The sequence below is a fragment of the Salvia hispanica genome, chromosome 2 (genome assembly GCF_023119035.1).
Source record: "Salvia hispanica cultivar TCC Black 2014 chromosome 2, UniMelb_Shisp_WGS_1.0, whole genome shotgun sequence".
In the NCBI taxonomy this organism is placed as follows: Eukaryota; Viridiplantae; Streptophyta; class Magnoliopsida; order Lamiales; family Lamiaceae; genus Salvia; species Salvia hispanica.
In genome coordinates, this window is record NC_062966.1 from 2,263,035 (window position 1) to 2,279,921 (window position 16,887).

A 16,887-nucleotide genomic window follows, 5' to 3' on the forward strand; every position below is an offset into this window, starting at 1 on the left:
AACGTTGAGTCTCCTTGTAAAATTCGGCTTGCCTTGTCTCGCAGGTCGTATATGAGATATGAGTCCGCCGAACTTGCAAAAGTTACGGCGAGGGTGTCCCACAGTGATTTCGCCGTTTGGTGATGCACGAAATCCGCTATGAGATTGGTTTCCGTGTTGTCAATAATCCAAGAGAAGACTATTAAGTCTATCTCCTCTCAATCGGTATATCCGATTTCTTCCGGCTGTGGTGGAGGCGGAGCTCCAGATATATGGCGGTAGACTCCTCGGCCGCCGATGGTCACCTTCATCAATCGTGCCCATAGTGAATAGTTTGAGCCATTCAATTTGAAGGCTACGGTAACACTCTTACTTGATCTGATTTTTTCGACAACGGGTTCGATTTCTAGTTTGTTTTCTGACATTTTGGCTGGACTGATCTCTCGCCGTTTTTGGTCGAGAAAGGTATTTGCGGGCTATGATGATAATATTCTGAACCTGCTCTGATACCATGTAGAATTGTATAATTGTTTGATATATTATTCACAATGAGATGATACATCATATATAGGCCAAGGGAGAACTATACACGGTAAGATATTCTCAATAAAATCTTCCTAATTAACTGGCAGAAATCTTCCTTCAATCTTTTACTGATTTTGTGCAATCTTCTTTATTTGCAGAATATTCTTTGATCTCCAACAAATCAATGGTGTTAAATCCAACATTTGTGACATGGCAAAGGCAAGATAGAAGAGTATGCCTTGACCTTGGTGGTAGGGCTCAGATCTGCAAGAGATATCTGGACAACACTGGAGACCAACTTTGCAAGCCGCTCAACGGCCAAGGTGATGCAGTACAGACAACAAATGGAGACCTTGAAGAAAGATGGCTTGACAATGATTGAATATTTGGGTAAGATGAGAACCTAATTTGATTTACTTGGATCTGTTGGTTGCAGAATCTCATAAGGAGAACAAGTGCTACACATCTTGGGAGATCTGGGTCAAGAGTATGATCCAGTGACCTCAAGGTCAGATCCATGGAGCATTGGAGATGTCAGTGCCTTTCTGCTAAGTTTTGAGTCTAGAATGGAATCAACTAGAGCTCACTCCATCAGCTCAGATAGCAGCCATCACTCAATCTAGTTTTTCGGACAGAAAATGGATCAGCAAAACTTTGGCAACAACAAGTTTGAGCATGGAGGTGGAAGTGGCTTTAGAGGAAGAAACCAAAGAGGTGACCGTGGTGTAAGAAGCTTTGGTAGAGGAGGCAACAAAATTTTTTGCCAGTTGTGTCAGAAACCTGCCATTCTGCAGCTAAGTACTGGCACAGGTTCGAGCAGAACTACACACCAGCTCAGTTCAGTTTAGAGAAAATTCTCCACCACAACAACAGCAACAACAGAGCTTCTTTAATCCTTCAGCTCACCTGATTCAATCTGTTCCAAGATCCCCTTTAGGTTCTTTCTCTGTTGCACCATCAGAGTTCAACTATAGACCAAATGCCTCTTCAAGTTGGTATCCAGATTCAGGAGCCACTCATCATGTATCAAATGATTTGAGCAACCTCTACAAAGCTTAGAGTATACAGGAGGTAAAAATCTCTTGCTTGGTAATGGGTTGCTGTTAATATTGCAAATATTGGAGAATGTGCTTTTAAATCTCACTCAGCTAATTTTTCCGGAAAACTCCATCTTAAAAATCTCTTACATGTTCCTAACATCACTAAAAATCTGCTTTGTGTGTCTAAGTTTGCTCAAGATAATTCTATATTTTTTTGAATTTCACCCAAATTTTTGTATTGTTAAGTCTGAGCACCACCAGGGAGGTAATGCTCAAAGGAACCCTTGAGAAAGGTATTTATCATTTCCTAGAAGATCATTCCCCAATCAAGAGAAGCTCTAGCTCCAACTAACCTTCCAGTCAAGAAAACCCAGACTCTTTGAGCCTGCGCAACTTCAATTCTAGCAGTAGTTCAACTCATATTTCTAGTCTAGATTTGTCTTTGTGGCATAATAGATTAGGACATCCTACTCTTGATGTTGTTAAACTTGCTCTAAGCAGTTGTAATATTCCCTATGATGCAATAAAAGAACCTTCACTTTGTTATCCTTGTTGTGTGTCAAAGGCTCACAAACTGCCATATTCCAACTCACTTTCAGAATATCATTCACCTCTTGAGCTAGTTCACAGTGACCTTTGGGGGCCTTCTCCTGTAAAATCTAGAAATGGCTATTCCTATTATGTTTCATTTGTTGATCATTTCTCTATATTTACTTGGATTTACTTCTCAAAAACAAAAGTGATCAGTATGTTGTTTTTACACAGTTTAAGGCAATGAGTGAAAACCTCTTAGGTACAAAAATCAAAATCCTGCAATCTGATTGGGGAGGTGAGTTTCAGGGTCCAGTTCTTTTCCTTAGGGAGAGTGTAATTGTTCATAGAGTATCCTGCCCATATACACCACAACAAAATGGTCTAGCTGAAAGAAAGCATAGGCACATAGTTGAAACCGGTTTGGCTCTTTTAGCCCAATCCTTTCTGCCTCAAAAGTTTTGGGATGATTCTTTCATAACTGTTGTCCACCTAATCAATCTCATGCCATCTAAAGTCATAAAAAACCTCTCTCCCTATGAAAAACTGTTCCTCAAGAAACCAGACTAGACCTACTGATAATTCTTCTTCGTGTTATCACACACCATCTATTCGTAGTCGTACTATTTCTACCATTCATCAAATACCTTCGCCTAACCCATGTTCACCAAATTCTGTTTGGGTTTGTATACTAAAAGATGCTTCGAGCGTACATGCCTTTGTACAGTCAGCTGATGCACTTTTTATTAGCACTAAAAATACTTACAAGTATACAGGGTAGATCTAATATAGCTAAAGTTCAGTACCAGGTTTTCGAACACGGGGAATAAGATCACCGACTAGCTACCTTCTACTGAGCTTCTTTTACTATTTGGAGAAACAGTGGGTTTTGAAAAACTTTTGAAAGCAAACAAAGTGAAAGCAATAAATAGCAAATTGCAAGAAAGACTAGAGATAAAATATATGAGATAAGAGAATTCCGGGGATGTCCGTTCGTAATTATAGTTATACAAATTCCAACTACAATACCCTAGCACGGTTTATACTTCGATAGAACGAGTCACACTAGTTATACACATGCGGTACAAGCGTAGGGTTTTGAAAAACTTTTGAAAGCAAACAAAGTGAAAGCAATAAATAGCAAATTGCAACAAAGACTAGAGATAAAATATATGAGATAAGAGAATTTCGGGGGATGTCCGTTCATAATTATAGTTATACAAATTCCAACTACAATACCGTAGCACGGTTTATACTTCGATAGAACGAGTCACACTAGTTATACACATGCGGTACAAGCGTAGATTACTAACACTAGGGTTGTCAATCTTAAATCCATAACTCCTAAAAGCTCCTAAGACCCTTGAAAAGTCCTCACTCTCAATTAACAGTACCGTTTTAAGGGAAGCTAATTGTAGTGTGTATTAAGTGGATCTAACTCGCCAACCTCTTCTCACGATTATGTAGCAAGTTATATCAAATCAGCATCGAATGTGTCACTCAAACATGTAGTATTACGGAACAACTTAAGGAAGAAACGAAGTATAAACAAAACAGATATTAAATAGAAAAAGGAATTGTATAAACCAATAAAAGTTACTAGCACATCCCTAGAATTCTATGAATTTAGTTACACATGATAGAATAATCTAAAAACATAGTTTGAAGGGAAAGCAATGTAAAAATAAGAACTAAAGCGATAAAACCCAAAGGTAGAATCCTGTAGCCTTGATCTTCACTTGAATCCGTCTTCAACCTCTTATACAGTGAAGATCTCTCAAATATTATGCTCTAGAATTGTGAGGCAAAAAGCAAGGTAAAAGTGTCTGTGAATGAAGAGGTTTGAGGGGGGTATATATAGGGAGAATTTCGAATCCTATGGATATAAGGAAAAGGTTGGCTAATTTTGGTAAAATCTGGAGAAAATCTAGGTCAAATCATGCGCCGTGTTTTTGCAGCGGACCGCTGCACCTTGGCCAGCGGTCGCTGCTTCAGACTCTTAGCACAACTTTCTCCGGAGCGGACCGCTATAGGTGTAGCGATCGCTGGGGCTCAGCGGTCGCTGCGACACACGCAGCGGGCCGCTGGCCGTCTTGAACGCTACATACTTCCATCTTCGACTTTTTCCTATCTTTTAAGTTAAAATATGTATAATTTTCTCAAAACATGTCAAAATACCAAAATGGATAAAATAAGTAAAATACGGACATGGATTGCAATTTAGACATTAAAAACAGACCAAATAAGGGCATTAAAAGAGTGCAAAATCCGAGCGTATCAACTCCCCCAAACTTACATTTTTGTTTGTCCTCGAACAAAACAATAAAGACACAAATATAGACGCACGGAATGCACAAGGACTAGACGTCATAATTGCCTCAAAAGATGAAAAGCAGATGAAGCATGTATTAACGCAATCAAATCAAGCAAGGCTCATTAGTGCACTTTCATTACTAACTCGTAGAACACCTTGAATTCAAGCACTCACATATGGCAAACTTCCAAAGATGGGAAGCATTCTTTCTCTCACTCTCAAAGTGTATATAGGCTAAGTGTATAAGCACTCAAATCATGCATCATGCAAAGTTTACCATAGGCTTGCTCAAAGTCTAATCCCTACTCTACTAGATGTGATTAAGCATCAAAAGTCCAAAAGGTCTTTCTTTTTTGTTGTAATGTAGGCTCTTTGGTAGGTGAGGAATATTTTGCTAAAAAGTGACTAAACATAAAGATATCCCATGTAGAGTAAAATTGACTCCACTTTTCTAAACCCCAAGACACTTTCAACTCATTATTTTTCTCTTTTAACTCACTTTCCAATCCTTTGATTTTTTTTTTCTTTTCACAACCTTTTACACTTTTTTTCTTTTTTGTTCTTTTCTTTTTCACACACATCCATTCTAGAGATCAAGCACACTTTTTTTTTTGAATTTTTTTATTTCACAACTTGCACTTTCTCTTCATTTAAGCACGCTAATTTTCTCAACTTTTCTCCTTATCTCTCCAATTCCTTTACAACTATACTAACCCAATGAATTGTCCCCATTTAATCGGCTTCCAAAGAAAAGGCTTAAAGGCTCAAAATTGGCTCCAAAGGGAAAAATTTTAAATTTTGAGAGGGTCGAAAATTTTGGATAAAAAGTAGGCTAGAAAAGATGGCCAAACATCCTCCTTTATCAACTTAAACACTATGTAAACTTAGGCAAGACTAGAAGTAATTCTAGAAACATATACATGAATGCAGATAAATCACACAAGAAATAATTTTAGGCTTAAATCTCACAAGGTATAAAGCATGAATCAAGGAGAACAAGCAATTCGCTAATTATGCACCTTTTTACCAAACCATCAAATCAAGACGTCAAGCTATACTTAAACATGGATGGAATGTAATATCATTGGCAACTCGGTCTAAAGTGTGTCCCTAAGCATGTGTGTTTCTAAGTTCTTCATGTTAAGTCCACGACACTTTTCAAGGTTTTCACAAGGATTCATTTTTGGGTTTTATTTCAAACCAAAGCAAAAACAAAAACAAAAACCTAAGCAAAAATTTACTAGATTTAAAACAAAAGAAACCCTAAAACTCACGGTCCACCACTTCATCCTCCAATACTTATATACAACAAAGTGTAAAATACGTTTGTAGAGTCGGAAGGGACGTGAGTAAACTAGAAAACAATAAAGATACCTTGAAATTTTTCTCGTGGGATCCGGACGGGGCGAAAATTCGACAAACTTCGAAAATCACGCTGGAACTGCCATTGGGCAGCGGTCGTTGGGCGTCCCTCAACGGTCGCTACGGATGAGTCAGATTGTTCCAGTACATGGCCAACGGGCCGCTGCGACAAACGCAGCGGTCGCTAGCGGGAGTCCAGAAACCTGCGAAAAATTTCAAGGCTTTAAAATGAAAATTCAAAGCAACAATAACCAAAATAATAATAAAAAATTGTCAAAACATTGTTGGGTTGCCTCCTAACAAACGCCTTTGTTTTAAAGTCATTGGCTCGACTTGAAGAGACCAAACTAGGTGGGCGAATCAATGACCCTAGTGCTAAAGACCGCGAACTGGACCAACTTCGTGCCAATCTTTTATGCTTCGCGACCCACTTTTTGTTGATGTCTGCTACTCGTGCTGCTGCCTTCTTGTCCTCCTCTAACTTTTGTTGGACTTGGTCCATCTAAGTTTTTATCGAAGTGACGGTAGTCATGAGCGTACTTATCCCAGCCTCGAGGTTGTTCAACCTTGCTTCCACGACTCCAATCTTGGTGTCGTTGGTCTTTCTATCTTGCACTAGCACTTCAAGGATTTTCATGATCCCTGCCTCGTATTTCTCCTCCTTCTTCGCGGGCTCAACTACTCCATCTTTACTAACATTAAATCCTGTAGAGGGCTGCGAGAAATTGTTGTTAGAGTACGAAAGGTTGGGGTGAGGGCGGTTCCCATTATAATTATTGTAATTACCGCCCCGTGGTTAGGGCGATAATTGTTGTTGTTAAATGATCTGTTGGGTCCGCCTCCTTGTTGCACGTAGTTGACATCCTCAATGGGAGCGGCTTCAACATCGGGTTTGGTGATTGCGATATTGGAAGTCGGTGGAACCGGATCTTGTCTCCTCTATGCGTCCATCTGATTCACCCTAACTTTCAGCTCTACCAACTCCTTTGTGAAGGAGCTCTCCTCGTCCGCCTCTATTGCTTTTGTAGCGGCCCTTAATACATGTGGGATGATCGGAATAAACGATCCAAATCCGCAGTGGCTCATGGAAACCATGCCTCTCGCCAGAGTCATGGGTGACATGGTGCTTCTCCTCAATGGAAATGTCTTGATTATTAATGGGGCCGCTGCTGTACAGCTGGCTGGGGTATAGCTCGTAATCCTGTGCTTACACCCCTCATTTATCGACCCAATAATCAGCTCGGCTCCAGGTTTGAGACACAGAACGCCACATCTATACCTTGGATGTACCACTCCAATGACAACATCTCTTAAAATAACACCATACCACCATTCCTAGTCAATCATTTGTACACGTGGACGAATAATAAGCTGCCATGTGGCAATCATAAAAATTGCTCAAGGGTAAATTTTCGCGGACTGCAATATCCAATACATTAGACTACAATTTTTCCCGACTGCAATATCCAATACGTTGGACTGCAATCTATAGATTGCAGTCTAGTGTATTGGGTATTGCAGTCTAGCGTGGTGTCACAGTGTCATTTTAAGAGTGTTGTCATTTTAACGCACTCCCCTATATATATATATATATATATATATATATATATATAGGGATGTACTAGTATAACAACTAATTTTAAAGTTACAACGTACTTCCAACCACGTGCTGCCATATTGTACACAGAAAAATGCAATACACATTTGTAGAAGCTATAAATGAATTTCGGCGGATTGCATTTTTGTTATATGCAGATTGCATTTTTTATCATTGAGTTTTGCATTTTTGATATTGACTGTTTAATTTGCATTTTATATATAGACGAGTTGCATTTTTATATGTGAAAATGCAAAACTTAACAATAAAAAATGCAATTTATGTGAAAATGCAAAACTCAACACTATAAAATGCAATTTGCATACAACTAATATGCAATCTGCGAAAATGCATATACAACTAGATTGCATTTTTGTGTTTAAAATATTGCATGTTTTGTGCCACATGGCAGCACCAGATTGGATGTACGTTGTGACTCTAAATAAGGGAGCACCCTAGTGCTCCCCTATATATATATATATATACACACACACACACATGTGAGTGATATTTTCTGGTGGAGGAGAGAAACAAAAGTTCTTAAAAAGAAAAAAAGGCAAACGATAGATATAACAAATGGTATGGAAATAGATTGAAGATCGAGGAGTAAATTAGTAGATGGAATCAGGAGTTCAGTTTTTATCAGGTGTGTATAAATCACACTTTTAATTTTACATATTTTATGTGATTAATTGTTCGGAGTGAATATTTGAATCATATGATGTGAGCCTAAAATGGTTATGTATTATTTGATATTGATGGTGGAATATTAAATATGAGAGTGGTGCTATGGATATATTTTTAATATAACATTAGAATTATTTGCATCATTGGATTAAAGAGGATATGTGACAGTCTTGTCCTGGGTTCTACGGATCATATTCAATGATAAAGGACATACGGGTCAAAGAAAATGTGCAAAGAGGGGCCTTCGTGGAAAGGTTAAAATGTAAAGAGGGGCCTTCGTGGAAATGTCAAATAATTAAAAGGGACCTTCGGGTCGTATACAATGGAAATCCCGGGCAGATACCAGGCTTGATCTGTCACAAAATAATAAAAAGAACGGAGAGGCATATGCATATGAATATTAAAGTGTTTATGACATTTTATTACTTTTGGTGATATATGTTGGCGAAAGAACATGTTTGATATTTGTGTGTAAAGTTAAAGGGAAGGTTTATACGTACTGAGTTGTGGCACATATAAACCACTAATATTTTTCAGGATTAAGATATCAGTGAACCTTTTGGGTTGATGTGAGTCAAAAGAACTCCATACGTTATCAGGGTCGGCGGCTGACGCGTTTTGGCAACCTTCTCCTCCTCGTCATTTTTGCATGTAGATAAATGTATAGTATATCGAGTGGTGAGAAAATCTCACTACGGTTTAGAATGTTACGAAATATGTACTTGATAAATGTTGGTTATTTGTTTCAAATTTTGAATTTATTTATAGTAAGTGCATAAGTTATAAGAGTTGGGGTGTGACAAAAACACATGAACAGATAAAAACAAACTTCTCACACTTAGACCAAGCAGTGGGCTAAGTGTGAGAATAACAGATCATACTAAACAGTGACAAGAACAACCAAGACAAAACAAACATATACACAGTATAGACATGCGGAGAAGACTTAGTCAGCATATAACTTCATATAGGAACGATTATGTTTAAACTAGCGCAAAGCTAGATTGAACCCAAAAGTAAGGTTTACTTGGTTCTGCCCGTCCAGACGGATGTTGGTTGGCTGGTGGTATCTCTTCTCTTCAGTGTCCTGATAGAGGCTGTCTCTGGGGAGTCTCCTGGGTTTGATTACTCTTTGATGCAGAGGTTGCGGATAAGTGCTGGAGGGTAATCTGATTGTTCTGCTCTCCCAAATCTGTCATCCTCTCGATCAAGGAGAGTGCTTGGTTCATGCTCTCGTTCTGGAGAGTGAGAAACTCATGTTGCTTCTTATTGGCTTCTCCTAATTTCTGCATCTTAAATTCGATTATCCTCTGCCATTTTTCCTCCATACCCCTTGAGTTCTGCTCGCTTGAGAAATCTCCACTTCCACAGCCTCCTCGGGAGACGGTTTGCTGGGGTTTCCGGCTTTGCTGGGGTAGGAGACGGTTTTTCTGGAGAAATCTCCACTTCCACAGCCTCCTCGGGCTCATTTTCCTTTTCATCCGTCTTTTCCTCACCTTCCCCTTTGGCTTGTTTGGGCCCGCAAAACACCAAACCCTCCACTGTTTCCTCAATAAGGCCGATGTTGATAAAGTAATCTTTGTCGAACCACTCTGGTTCCTCACACAAAGCCATGGATGACCTTGGAACTGCAGGTATACTCCCACAAGGTGACAAGCATACAAACGTCGAACATGGTGATGGATATTTTGTGGCACGAATGTGCCAATCAATACCCAAGATGCACCTTAACCTTCTTGACCATACACCACAAGAAATAGAGTTCAATCATGGTGATTGTGGTGTTTACATAGCCCAAGAGGTTATTGGCCAGAAAGAGGTGTGCCATTCGCAAAACAGGATCTGCTATCTCTTCCCCTCTTGACTCACTTGTTTTAAACGGTTTTGCACCGTCAACCCCTATTTATTTCCATGCTTCCTCAGCATTGAACTCTTTTGTACAGTTAGGCTGGCCAATTTCCCTCTGAGACCAGTCCCCTTTCTCGCTCATCTTAGAGCTCAATAATATTAACCTCAACGACCATTCCTTTAGATTCATGGCCATATCTTGGTTGAAAAACCTGAAGTAAATGAACTCCTTGTCCAGATCAGTAGTTGACTCAAAATGGAAGAAAGTGAAAAACTCCTTCGCAAGATTCACAGGTACCGCACAAGGTGCATGTTCCATTATCCAACCAAATCCCATTCCTCTGAAGTAGTCCACAAATTGCTTCTTGATTCCCAATGCTCGCAGAGAGCGAAGATGAATTTTGAAAAATATTTAACCTCAATTCGCTTGACACTCATTGAATAATTATACTATTTTTTTTTTTTTTGCATACATTGTGCAGCTTTTATCATTCGTGGTGAATATTGTTGCTTTTTTTAAAAAAAAATTATTGTTATTCTCTATCTCCATTCTTCTTCTTACTTGTTGTTTTTGAAATCATATTGGCATTTTAATCTATATTACATATTTTGCAAGCACAACTAAAGGTGTTGGCCATGTTGCCGAGCACAAGTAGAAGTGGTTGGTATATTCCGAGCACAATTATAAGTGCTCGCTGGGTTGCCGAGCACAAGTAAAAGTAATCGCTAGTTTACCGAGCAAAGGTAAAGGTGCTCGGCAGTTTCCGAGCACAAGTAAGGTGCTTGGCGAGTGTTGGTCGAGAAACAGTATTTTTTTTGTAGCGCTATTTGGTACTAGTATATGTATCTAATCATTATCTTAATATTCTATGCTACTCTTGTTGCTCTCATTGACTAGCTTCTCAGTATGTTCTATTATTGTTTGACTTTAGTTATTAAATTATTTGGGATTTTATTCATTTAATTTATATATTTACATATTAATTTTAATGTACGTGGACATCTTTTATTATCTTCTCTCACATTTTTTAATTAGATGTATCTACATTGACATATTGTGTGTTTCTAACAACTGGGGCATGACATGATATATATTGTGGTAAAATTATTTAATATCTATTGCCACAATCTAATTGTGGTAAAATAATTTAAATTGTGGCAATATTAATTAAATAATTTTACCACAATTAAATTGTGGCAATATTGATATACATATATATACTTCCGATGAGTCCAACCTCAAACATATACTCTAATAGAAAATGGCCATCTCTTCAAAGGTCTTCGTCTTCATCTTATGCTCTATCCTTTTAGCATCGGGTTCGTTTTTAAATTTTATTCCACGCTTAAATAATAATAAAAGTACATGTTTGTATTTCCTTACAAAAATACTACTTCAAGATTTCTCAATTTTAATTGTTTCCCCAACTTTTTAAATTTTGCAGTTAGTAGTAGCATTGAGATAAAGCAGGTATGCACATGTGTAAAAGATCTTGGACCGTGCAATGATCGGTGTCAAGCCGACTGTGTTACTTTATTTGTCCGAAATCTAGAAAATGCTTATTGCACATCTGGAGTCTGCCATTGCGCTTTTAGATGCTCAACATGTCCTCCGAAATAAAGTTGGTTCAACAAGTATTTGTTTGCTATAATGTGTCTTATTTCCTTGAGTTTGAACCATCTTTATTAAATAAAAAAAGTACTCCTCCTAAGATTTGAGTTTGATTGTAACATGTGATCATTTTTTTATATAGCTTTAACATAATAAATAAATGAGTTTGCAACTCCTTTTTCGGGTTTTCGTTGTCGTTTCTTTTACGTATCGCAAAAGAGAGTTGAATTGCATAGGGTCCGTAGTAACTCTATAAAAATGTTCCATTGTCGAGGAGTTGCTATTATCAATAGAATCAAATTAAATCCATGAAACTTACTAAGGTATGAATTTCAGCCATCAAACTTAATTATGCAACTCAAAAAAGCCATAATATTATCATAAATTAATACATGCATCTCGTCGTTTGACTTTATAGAAGACTTTATGTCATGTCCTAGTTGTTAGAAACACAGAAAATATCAACGAAGACACATCTAATTAAAAATGTGAGAGAAGATAATCAAAGATGTCCACATTAAGATTAATATGTAAATATATAAATTAAATGAATAAAATCCCAAATAAATTAATAACTAAAGTGAAACAATAAAAGAACATACTAAGAAGCTAGTCAACGTATGCAACCAGAGTAGCATAGAATATTAAGATAATGATTAGATACATATACTACTACCAAATAGAATGAAATGAAACATAAGTTATTACTTAAATGTTGATGATATGGCATGGTGAGCACGTAAAGTAGATGGATAATGGGATACAGAGACAAGGGATATATGATGTAGGCTAATTTAGTGACTTCAAAATTATCAACAAATAATTTAGGTAGCTGGATAGAAGGGCAATGAACTTGCTCAGATTGAAATAATTTTGGAATACATCAGAGTAAAAGCAAAATTTCAAGTCAAAGAGACATCATAAGTAAGGCTAAGGCCATGTTAAATACTCACGTTCTAATAGCACAAATAGATACAAGCACAGTATAAAAAAAATGAATTGATGTTGTCTATCAAAATAAAGTTCAAAACAATTTGTACTACAAAGCAAGGCGTTAGCCATACATGGATGGCTTGGTAAAAATATTCTAAATAAAAATACCTAAGATCTTGTCATCGACCAAAATATAGTCTATTTTCTTTTTTAACTATATTTTGTTTTTCCACAAAACTCAAGAAAAACAAATCAATATAGTCCCAACAATAATGCTCAAATTATAAAGTCATTATTATATGATTGTAATAGAATTTTTCAGTTAGAGTGGGATGAAAACAACATCTATCACTTGCCATAATAGCAACATCAATCACAACTTAAATTTGTGCACGAAATTTTCACAGCTCAATACCCCTAATAATCTTGGAGATTTTTATAATACAAACTACTATACAATATCTGCTCTTTTTATGCTTTCATTAAAAAATTTAACCTTTTCTTTTGCTCAAACTTGCTTAAATATTTAGTCTTAGGTTTTTTATCTTTTTTAAAAGGCTGCCTTTTTCATTTTCAATATAAAACAATGACCTTTTCAAACGTGTATCCCCAAGTGAATAGAATACCATCCAATAATAATTCAAACTTATAATATTTTTCATGCCACCAACAATAACTACTCAATAATGTACTAACACCTCGAATTTAGGGACCGTGACTTAAAAAGAAGGCTAATAAAGGATATTTTCAACAAAGAATTTAGGTAGATAAAAGGGTAATGAACTAGATTAGGTAGAAATAATGTTGGACAAATTTGAGTAGAAAAATAATTTCTAAATTCAAGTCAAATAGAGAAACATAATTTCTTAATTCAAGTCAAATGATTTCAAAATTCAAGAATAATTGATAGATTTGTTTACCTTATACGCAAAAATAAGATATATGTATCTCATTCCAATTGTAACAAGACTTGTCTGTCTATCTTAACATCTTAACATGAATCACTATACTTGACTAAGTCATGATTCGGATAAAGGGATATGAGTTTTGAAATTCCAATAGCTGGGTAATTCTTACCCAAACATTGTAAGAAATTTTGTACATTGTATCAATAATAATCATGATCGGTTATTAAAAGTTTCCAACTAATTAGAGCCATCAAAATTTATTTTGCAGCACAAAAAAGGCATTATATCACTTCAAAAAATGAATCCGGACACAAAAATTGAAACGTAATTACCTGCGTTGTGAATTTTAAAAAATAAGAACAATTTAGGACGTTAAAGAAAGCATTCCTAAATTAAGAACAAATTAACTTAATCTTTTTATTTTTTAGGGCGCTTCCATTAGATACTAAAAATTACCAACTACTGATATACTATAGATTTCAGCCCATAAAAGTCTATTATGCTGCTCAAATAAAGCATAATATTATCAGTAATTAATACATGCATCTGGTCGTTTGACGTTTGAGAAGACTTTGTGTCGTAAGTCGTAACATACTTGTTACTTGTTAGAAACACACACAATATCAATGAGGTTATATCTAATTAAAAAGGTGAGACAAGATAATCAAATATATCCACAATTAAGATTAATTTATAAATATATTAATTACGTGAATAAAGGATTAAATATGGGAAATAACTAAAGTCAAACAATAGAAGAACATTTGGAGAAGAGTAAACGACAGCGACAAGAGTAGCTTAAAAAATTAAGATGAAGATTGATACATATACATACCAAACAGAATGAAATGAAACATAATTTATTAATTAATGTTGATGATATGGCAAGGTGAGCACGTATAGTAGATGGATCAAGCGCTATATAGACAGGGATATATACTATGATGTAGGCTAATTTAGTGACTTCAAAAATAATTAAGATGTCCCTCGTTCTAATGTAAACAAGACTTGTGTGTCTACTTATGATGAGTTTTATTAATGAAATTGATAATACTTTAGAGTTTCAATTTAGTAAAGTGCGTGTAATAATTCTATTCCAAATTAGCTTTATTGTGTGTGCTATTTTAAAAATTTGATGCACAAACAATATTTTATATATGGTCTACTTATATTTTGTCAAGCACTTCAGAAGAATGATATGTAAGTTTCTCTTTGAGCCTATTCAGGGGCCTATTAAATTAGTATGCATAATACATTGACGTACGTTGAATTTGGATAAAAGGGCAATGAACTAGTTTTGGTAGGCAGAAATGATTTTGAAGAAACATTTTGGTAGAAACAAATAAAATAAATGAATAAGTATATAGACTAGACATAACATAATAATAATTGAAATAGTGATCTGGCATGTTGAGCACGTCTAGTACATGCAGGTAGAGAAGAATGAATGAAATGAAACATCGGATTAAATTGATAGAGCACACTCCAACCTAATTAAAAATTAAATGTGAAATTACAAGTATTTAAGGATGTGGGAAGAGTGAAGAGAGAAAACATCAATTCAATCCAATCTGAAAAAACATTTGATTTGATTTCAATTGAATATATGATGGATATGAAAAAGATTGTAATTGGTTTGAGTTTGATGCTAGTAGCAATGTTGCAAATGATTGTTGTTGGTGCTGGTGGGGGCAAGTGGGACCTTTTACGGTCGAACATCGGGGTGTCTGCGATGCACATGCAACTCCTGAACAACGATCGTGTTGTGATCTTCGACCTGACTGATTTCGGAGCCTCAAACATTTCCCTGCCAAACAACCGGTGTCGCGACAACCCAAAGGATCTGACACTCCAACACGATTGCACAGCGCATTCTGTTGAGTACAACGTGGCTTCCAACTCAATCCGGCCCCTGTTCGTGTACAGCAACACGTGGTGCTCTTCTGGAGCCGCCATGCCTGATGGTTCTCTAATGCAGACGGGAGGATTCAACGACGGTTATAATACCGTTAGAGTGTTCAAACCATGCAACGATAATTCTTGTGATTGGCAGGAATTTAGCAATGTCCTCAAACACAGAAGATGGTATGCCTCCAATCATATTTTACCTGATGGTAGGCAGATCATTTTTGGTGGACGCGACCGCTTCTCGTACGAGTTTTACCCCAAAACATCCGGAGCTGATCTAGCTGTTGAGTTGCCTTTCCTTAAGGACACTCGTGATCCGACCATTGAAAACAATCTCTACCCCTTTGTTTTCTTGAATGTGGATGGGAATATGTTTGTCTTCGCCAACAATCGAGCTATCTTGTTCGACTATGTAAGGAGAGTGGTGGTAAGAAATTACCCTACCATCCCGGGTGGGGATCCTAGGAACTATCCTAGTTCGGGTTCTGCAGTTCTGCTTCCGTTGCGGATATCCTCAGGAGCAATAGTAGCGGAAGTATTGGTGTGCGGGGGAGCACCGAAAGGATCCTTTACAAGTGCAAATAACGGCAACTTTGTAGCGGCCCTTAATACATGTGGGAGGATCCGAATAAATGATCCAAATCCGCAGTGGCTCATGGAGACAATGCCTCTCGCCAGAGTCATGGGTGACATGGTGTTGCTCCCCAATGGAAATGTCTTGATTATTAACGGGGCCGCTGCTGGTACAGCTGGCTGGGGTATAGCGCGTAATCCTGTGCTTACACCCCTAGTTTATCGTCCCAATAATCAGCCCGGCTCCAGGTTTGAGGCACAGACCGCCACTTCTATACCTCGGATGTACCATTAATTTCACCCTTCCTCAACCCACAATCAATGCTACTACTGCTAATTCTCTTACCGTCTCAATCGCCGCACCTCCCTTCACGACACACTCATTTTCCATGAATCAAAGACTCCTCCTTCTTACCACTTCTAATGTCACATCTTTGGGAGGATCCAATTATCAACTTCGTGTCTCCATTCCCAATTCTAAAATTCTTGCTCCTCCAGGATATTATCTTCTCTTTCTTGTGTATCAACAAGTTCCAAGTCCTGGCATTTGGGTCCAATTCAAGTAGCTAGCTAGGAGGACTACTTAATTATTTTCCTTCTTACTATTAGTTTTGTTAGTTTAGTTTGTATCCACTCTCTTTCTCTTTCTCTTTCTCTTTCTCTTTAAGGAGGGAAAGCCAGAGACGTATGTAATTTCAGCTTCATTTTAAAATACGCTCTTCTTTAATTTCCTTGAGAGTACGTAAACAATGATATATATAAATCTCACTATTTTTACTTAGAATATGCATGCCTATAGGTCATGAAGCGATTTTGTTTTGTTATATTTTAATGTATATCGCTCTAACATTCCTCAATACGCATCAATCGTCATTCCTAAAGCTAATTCAAAATTAGATTTAACAAACCAATTGAACCCTCATTACGTAACCCTATAAACTTGTTACTCTAAAGATTTCGGAAAGAAAGATAAAGATACGCATGGTGACTTTTGAGAAGAATGTGGCATATCATAGACGTTAGAAACACAATGTCTGAGGAAATATATAATTAATAAAGAAGAGAGAAGA

At 37.0% G+C, this 16,887-nt stretch overlaps 1 protein-coding gene, 2 long non-coding RNA genes and 1 pseudogene across 3 annotated transcripts in view; 3 read left to right on the forward strand and 1 right to left on the reverse strand.

Annotated features, from left to right (window-relative positions):
- Positions 1-14,971, reverse strand: part of LOC125207899 (aldehyde oxidase GLOX-like) — a 32,188-nt gene extending 17,217 nt beyond the window's left edge. The window contains exon 1 of the mRNA XM_048107411.1: positions 14,892-14,971. The gene's annotated coding sequence lies outside the window, so the exon portion shown is untranslated. The remainder of the gene's footprint in view (positions 1-14,891) is intronic.
- On the forward strand, positions 10-1,571 carry LOC125207902. The gene is made up of 3 exons (XR_007174030.1): positions 10-571; positions 663-827; positions 941-1,571. It is a non-coding gene; the product is annotated as an uncharacterized LOC125207902 (long non-coding RNA).
- On the forward strand, positions 11,143-11,632 carry LOC125207903. Its single transcript, XR_007174031.1, has 2 exons — positions 11,143-11,203; positions 11,329-11,632. It is a non-coding gene; the product is annotated as an uncharacterized LOC125207903 (long non-coding RNA).
- Positions 14,907-16,526, forward strand: LOC125207901 (annotated as a pseudogene).
- Positions 16,527-16,887: the final 361 nt, after the last annotated feature.